The 6,895-nt window shown below is 48.5% G+C and overlaps 1 long non-coding RNA gene across 1 annotated transcript; it reads right to left on the bottom strand.

The window, feature by feature from the left end:
- Positions 1-884: 884 nt before the first annotated feature.
- On the bottom strand, positions 885-3,059 carry LOC148002796 (uncharacterized). Its single transcript, XR_015632375.1, has 2 exons — positions 2,972-3,059; positions 885-1,049 (listed from the first exon to the last, which is right to left on the bottom strand). It is a non-coding gene; the product is annotated as an uncharacterized LOC148002796 (long non-coding RNA).
- Positions 3,060-6,895: the final 3,836 nt, after the last annotated feature.

The following is a 6,895-nucleotide window of genomic DNA, read 5'->3' as shown; positions in this document are numbered from 1 at the left end:
TCCTAGGAAACGCTTCAGGCTCAGATAGACCGGCATCCCAGAAAAGTAGAGTCTGAGATCTAAAATAGTGGCTGTAACTTTTCAAATCTTGTTCTCTTGTTAAGTAAATATTTTACCATGCACTCAGAAGTGTGGTCCCTCCCCCTCTCTTCTCAGTATCTCCACCTCCTCCCACTCCCACCTCCCAGAAATCCTTGAAGCATCTTGTGGAATTTAGCTTAGAATCAAAGTATCTTGGCAGAGTCTTCCTGGTGATCCGGCAAAGCACCCACCTCTCTGATTGGGCATACAGTTCGCAATTCTGATGAACAGAAGTGCTTAGTGACAGAACTCTGGCTAGTAGCATATGGGCACACAACTGGAGGCTAGGGCCAAGGAAAACTCCTCCTCCTGATGTTCTAGTCTCTGGGGTCCTCCAGCTCTGTGGAGAAAGTTCTAAGGCCCAGAAGTAGGGTGATACACATAACTGGCAAAGACCCGGGGTCCTTGGGTCACTGCTTAGCTGAGAGTGACTGTTAGAAGGTGCCCCTCCACGGGGCTCTCCCCATCTCTGTATGTCTTGTGAGAAGAGCCACTAACAGCCTTCATTTCAGGGAAGGCATTTACAACCTTCAATCCAGGGTGTGTGAACAACACCACCTGAAAGATAAACGTATCGTCTACTTCTGGAGCAGAGGACAGATTCACTCACTGCCTGACTTGGTAAAGACCGTCAGAAATTATCCATGTTTACCCTGCATTGTGAAAAGCTAAAGCCCCTTCCTCTGTAGTGTTAAGCCTTGGTGAGGTGCCTGCCTGGGTCACGTTGCATAGCCATGTGGGACTAGGGGAGTGTCCTGGTTTGCTTTTCTGTTGCTGGGACAAACTCCAAGACCAAATGAAACTTAGAGGAGGAGAGCATTTATTTAGCTTGCGTTTCTAGGTCCAGGTTCGTCACCGAGGACGTCGAGGCTCAATTAGGAACTGACTCAGAACCAGGGAGAAATGCCGCTGGTTTGTTCACTGGTTCATGCTCAGCCAGCTTTCTTATCCAGCCAGGGACCACCAGCCTAGGGGAAAGTACCGCCCACAGTGAGGCTGAGCCCTTCAACCTCAATTGGCAATCTATGAGCTTCCTCATAGACCAATCTGATCAAGTTAATTCTTCATTTGAGGTTCCCTCTTCCCAAGTGACTCTACACATTGTATCAATTTGACAATAAAAAGTAACCAGGATACAGGACAAAGGAAACCAAAGAGAACAAGATGCCCTCACCCTTGGCAGTGCCTCAGGGGTCCTGTGTCTTCTGCCAGTAAGCACAGCATGGGAGTTATTAATACTGTACACTTCCTGTGCAGACCAGATGTGACTAAAGCATCTTGATCCCCCTCTTCTTCGATCCTCGCTCTCCATCTCTCCCTGTCTAGGGGACTCCTGCCTGACCTGGGACTGGAGCTACAGGGTAGAGCATCTGGGTCATACAGCTCCTGCTTTCTCCTAAGCATGTCTGCCGTGCTGGAGCAGATTCCCTTCGCAAGCATTCAGGACTTCGGGGGTTGGGAGTAAAAACGAGGCAGAGGCTTCCCTTTCTCAGCTTGGGTTTCCGTGTTGGTCTCCTCAGTTGGGCAGGACCCCAGCAAGGGTGAAGGAATCAAAGGGACAGACAATAACTAGTGTGGGAACCAGGAGGGTGGGGAATCAACTAGTTTCCTGGGACATCCCACCTGAAGCTGGTTTCGATGGAAAGGGTGTTCCGGGTACCTGTGCCGCAGGCATCCACATGGGGTTGCACATAATTCATGTGCAATGAGTTGGCCCACACAGCAGGTTCCCCCTCGTCTGTTGAGGTGACAGAAATGGGTCCCACCTCCCGTGCTTTCTTTGCACCCAGCAGCTTTCGTTTGTTTTTCTTGTTTTGTGAAAGAATCCTTAGGAAGAGATGTGCCCTCTTAATTTTTTTTGAAGGATCTGCTGTTACACTGTAGCCGTGGACACCATGCCGCACCACAGATCAATCAACTCTGAAAGCCATTGAAGATGGGATATACCCTTCCGTGTCAAATGTTCAGCCCAGATTTCATTCTTCAGGTAAAAGTAAGCAAGTGCATCCATCCCACTATCTGTAAGTCTGATTTCATTTTAATAAATGGCAAGATTATATGTATGTCAGGCTAGTGTTTAAAAATAATTTTTAAGGGCTGGAGAGATGGCTCAGTAGATAAGAGCACTGACTGCTTTTCCAGAGGTCCTGAGTTCAAATCCCAGCAACCACATGGTGGCTACAACCAACTGTAATGGGATCCAATGCCCTCTTCTTGTGTGTCTGAAGAGCTGTACTCATATACATAAAATAAATAAATCTTAAAATAATAATAATTTTTCTATGCCATATATCAGTAAATGTTTATTATTTTATACCTTTTATATCTTTATTTCATTCATTAATTTATTTTTTATGTTTTGCCTCCCTGTATGTTTGTGCTCCACACGCTTGCCCAGTGCCCTGGAGGTGACAAGGAAATGTTGGATCCCTGGGGTTGGGGTTACAGGTGATTATGAGCTGAATATGGGTTCTGGGAATCAAATATTAGTCCTCTCCCAAGAACAAAAAGTGTTTTCATCTGCTGAACCAACTCTCCGCCCCTATACCTTTTTATTTCTATTTTATATGCCTCTCTATGCAGCTGGGGTCATGCAGAAAAATTTCTTCAACATAAAGAGGTGGCAAATGGAGAGAGGTTAGACCTTGCCTTTGAGAGTGCCATCCTTGGGACATGTCATCTCCAAATGACATCCCCACACCGGATTCTGGTCTTAACAAAGCTGAACATTCTCACCATAGCCAATGCAATTCTCTCAAGAGCGGAGAGACCCAGTGTGTAGGCACTAGTGGGGAGCGAACGTGGGATAGATACCAAGGAAAACTCCTGAACAATTGGTGCTGTGTGACATCTTCCTAACAATGGTAGTTAGGACAAAAAGAACCCTCACCTTCCAAAGCACATCTACAGACAGCAACTGTGGTTGAGCCTCTTTGGCTCTGTGAGGCCTTGAACTGCTCCTGGAAAGGGTGGCTACAGTTGTGAAAGGCTGGTCAGTGTCCCAAAGTTAATCTGTGATTCAGGGTTCCAATTCCAGACTCTGAGTTCCAGAAAAAGTTCTGTGGGGGAAGGGCCAAGTTCTAAAGCAGTAGATGCACACGGAAGAGAATGAACATTATGGGATGGGAGGCAGTGTGTGCAGCCTCTGTGGTCCCCACTCCAGCTCTGTGCTCCTCCTTATAAAACCATGAGATCATGGTCCTCCCAGCTTGCCCAGGCCCTCTGTCTGCATACTACCTTACAGCATCAAACACATGCCCCCCTATTTCTCCTGTGTCTCCTGGCTTGATGTGGCCACTTGACCGGACATTCTCAGCCACACTCAGGGCCAGACTTCACCTCTGTACAGCTTGTCACCATGCACTGAAGAGACCCAGGACAAAGAGCTATAGAAGCTAGGCTGTGGTAACCTTCTGAGGGGTTGCTGTTTGGTTCCCAGCCACAGACAGTTGCCTCCTGGGTGAAGAGCAAAGCTGGTGTTGGCCAAACAGATGCGTTTAAGGAAGGTCTGCTTCTCTGTGCTGCAGGCCTTGGAGACTTGGTGGGGCAAGTCCTGGAATCACTCAGAAATGACTCTGAGGGGGCTTCCCTCACACCAGGCCTTTGGCTTTGCTCAGATCTAAAGGCCTTGATACAGACATGGGGTGGCAGCAGAGCCGGCATCAGCCAGGTTGCCATGTATGTGTCGGTATCCTGAGCAGAACAGGCTCTCTCAAAATCTCCCCGAGGCTCCAAGTCTCTAAAATGCAGAGGAAAAATATGTCTTCTCCAAAAAACAGTGCTTGTGGCTTCGGGGCACATGCTCACTTCCTACAACAACCAACACTTGCTTTATGGATGTGCCCGAGATAAGGGAAAGACTGGGTGTTCGTTCTAGAAGTCTCTCTTTGAAGTAGCTTTTGTATCAGGTAGAGCTAGTTTATGCCCTGTTTCCACTGTGTATCCCCAGGGATCTTGGGCACAGCTCTTGCCCTCTGGGTATCTACTTCCTCACCTGTGGATGGATTGGAACTTTGAATATTAATCTCTCTGAGCATCATCGGCCTTGGCTGTAAATTGAGAATCAGCACCGTTCTGAAAACTATGAGTACCTAAAGCGTGCCCAGTCAACCCTGCCTGAACCTGAGGAATGTGGGTCCCACAGATGAGCTGGGGGGCTGGGCCCCCTCTAGAGCTAGATATATCTGATCGATGCCCACAAGAAAGCCCCACTCCCCAGACTGGCTGTAACTCCTTTCTGCCTTTGTTTTGACTAATGCCTGACAGAGCCTGGCTCTGCAGTGATGCAGATGTAGGTGTCGTTGCTAGGCAACCGGGCTGCAGCCCTAATCCCAGGAGGCCTTGGTTCCACTTGCTCCTCATTCTGAAGCTGCTGACAGTGTTGACTTGGAAAATGGCTGTAAAAATGAACGGAGATGATGGCTGTACCAGGGTACATTGGATGAGGGGAAGTGTTTGTGCCGTGGGACAATGAAGCCACTCAAGCTCGTTCCATTTTTTATGACAGCCCCAAGGTGCCTGCTCTGGATAGCTGTTATTTTACCAATGGCAGCTTCAGGATGCAGCGAGGAAAGGAGCTTATGCGAACGTGCTTGTGGGGTTGAGGGATGAAAGGAGGGGAAGCTGGGCTTTGATGTCCCCCACCCCTGCTTCTTCCATTGTCTACTGCAATGTATTAAATGTAAACCAGACTGTGTGATCCTGATGTGTGTGGGAGTGGGTTAGACAGCCCTATGTGTGGCTCAGTGCTACAGGACCTCAGAGGGTTGTTCACACCTTCGTTCACACTGCTTCTCCCTCACTCTATATCGGCTGCCTTTTCTGTAAGTGCCCTGCTGTCTGTCGCTGTCCTCAACATAGGTGACTCCTCTCTCCTCCATGATCTGGAAGTCCCCGATTCCCCGTCAGGCTTCAGCCCTAACACCCACCCCACTGCCACAGACCTCTGCAAACCCCCCAGCCTTTGAATTTCCTCCTGCCCATTCACCTCACTAACTCCACTGGACCTGAAGTTGAACCCTGCTTCCCCATATTACGCTGTCCCAGCCTGACAAATTCGAGAAACACAATAGACACCTCCTGAGGGAATTCTGAGAAGTGGGTGCTTAGTTTATGAACACCTCCTGGGGCCTTTGATCTGACACTTGGGGGAAATACTTCGTTAATATCCTATCTGCCTCTATTATGGGCCAAGTGTGCTGAGGTCTAGAATGAGGTCAGGCTTGTGCTTTGCCAGTAGCCTATTTTGTAGGTGAGGAGCTTGAGGCACAGAGACAAGAAGCATCTTACCCAAGGAGTCCTAACTCGTGAGATCCAAGCCCAGGTTTCCTGGCTCTGCTGCTCTGCTGAGGTCCCAGGTCTCTTTGAAACGAAACTGCACAGAAACGAGAATCCCTGCACTTGCGGATGCCCGAGCTCTCTTGGATTTCAGTTCGGAGAACGCCAAGGGCGTGAAGAAGGCAATCAAGGGAGGAATGGGTAAGGAGAACAGTCAGGTGAGGGGCATGGAGTGGGAGGTACGTCCTGCCCAGCATCCAGCCTGGGGCCTTGTGGCCTTTATGCTCTGTAGACACCTCTGCCTTTGCCCCTGTGACTCACTGGCCTGGTGGCACTGTCCCAGGAACTCAGTGGGATCCCTGTGACAGCAAAGGCTGTGTATCCCTGGGTCAAAGAGTTTTTCCCAGAAAGCGTCTCCTGGAGAAATGTGTTCCAGAAGATGTTGGATGATCAATGGTGGGAGGGGAGCCCTGTGTGTGACAGCACTCGTGGCAGGGATGACTTTGTCTGTGACTTCCGGGAAGCCCAGCAGTTTCCACAAGGGACATACTGTCCACATTAAGGAGGACCTGGGGTCCCATTCATTCATTTACAGTCACGTGTGAATTTAATAATGAGGCCCCTCACTCGGCAACTTGACCCCTGCACAAGCATCGTGAGTGTGGTTGCACAGCCATAGATCGTACAGCCTGCTGCACCTCTACATGGCATGTACACAGAGTCATGTGTACATACACACACATATGTGCTATAGCCTGTTGATCCTAGGACTATGAGGCGAAAAGCATCACGAGATTGAGTCAAGCACAAGAGAAGAGGCCACTCCAGGAGGATGAAATGAAATTGATAAGTGGAATAAAGGTCTGTGTATGATTTTTGTGATATCCACCAGCACAGGTGAGCCAGCAAACCTCACATAGTAATTAATTTTCTACACCTCATTCAGGGAATTTAAAAGCATCGAGTAGACTCTGAGGAACAAAGAAATGAATGAGAGCTGGAGGGTTGGTTCGGCAGTTAAGCTCACTGAAAACACTTCCAGAGGACCAGGGTTGTTTGATTTCCGGCACCTGCATGCTGTCTCATAGCCAACATCACTCCAGTTCCAGGGAAGCCAATGCCTTCTTCTGGCCTCCACATGTACTGCACACATGTGATGGGTGCATAGACGCACATGCAGCCAAAATACCACCACACGTAAAATAAAAATAAATTTAAAAATTAAAAATAGACTTAAGTATGTTGCTGTAAAATAATAAAACATAAAAAGCTGCCTTTTATCCCACATTAGATCCGGCACTGTAGTGCCGCAAAATATCTGGTAGATATCTTCATCTCAGTCAGCAAAGTGTCTCACCTGCTTGCTCCATCCCATATCACACTGCCAAAGACCTCTCTCTGAGCCTGGTAACAAGCTCTCTACCTATCTAGTTCCCAAGGCAGGTTGCCACCATGCCAGAAATATGCATCTCAATTCCATGGTGGCCCAGTGTCTCCACCACCACCAACTCTCTTAAACTTAAATTGCCAAGTGGCT

This window comes from Rattus norvegicus, chromosome 10 (assembly GCF_021556685.1).
Source record: "Rattus norvegicus strain SHRSP/BbbUtx chromosome 10, alternate assembly SHRSP_T2T, whole genome shotgun sequence".
In the NCBI taxonomy this organism is placed as follows: domain Eukaryota; kingdom Metazoa; phylum Chordata; class Mammalia; order Rodentia; family Muridae; genus Rattus; species Rattus norvegicus.
The sequence above is the reverse complement of the archived record's forward strand: the minus strand, read 5'-3'. Positions and strand labels throughout refer to the sequence as shown.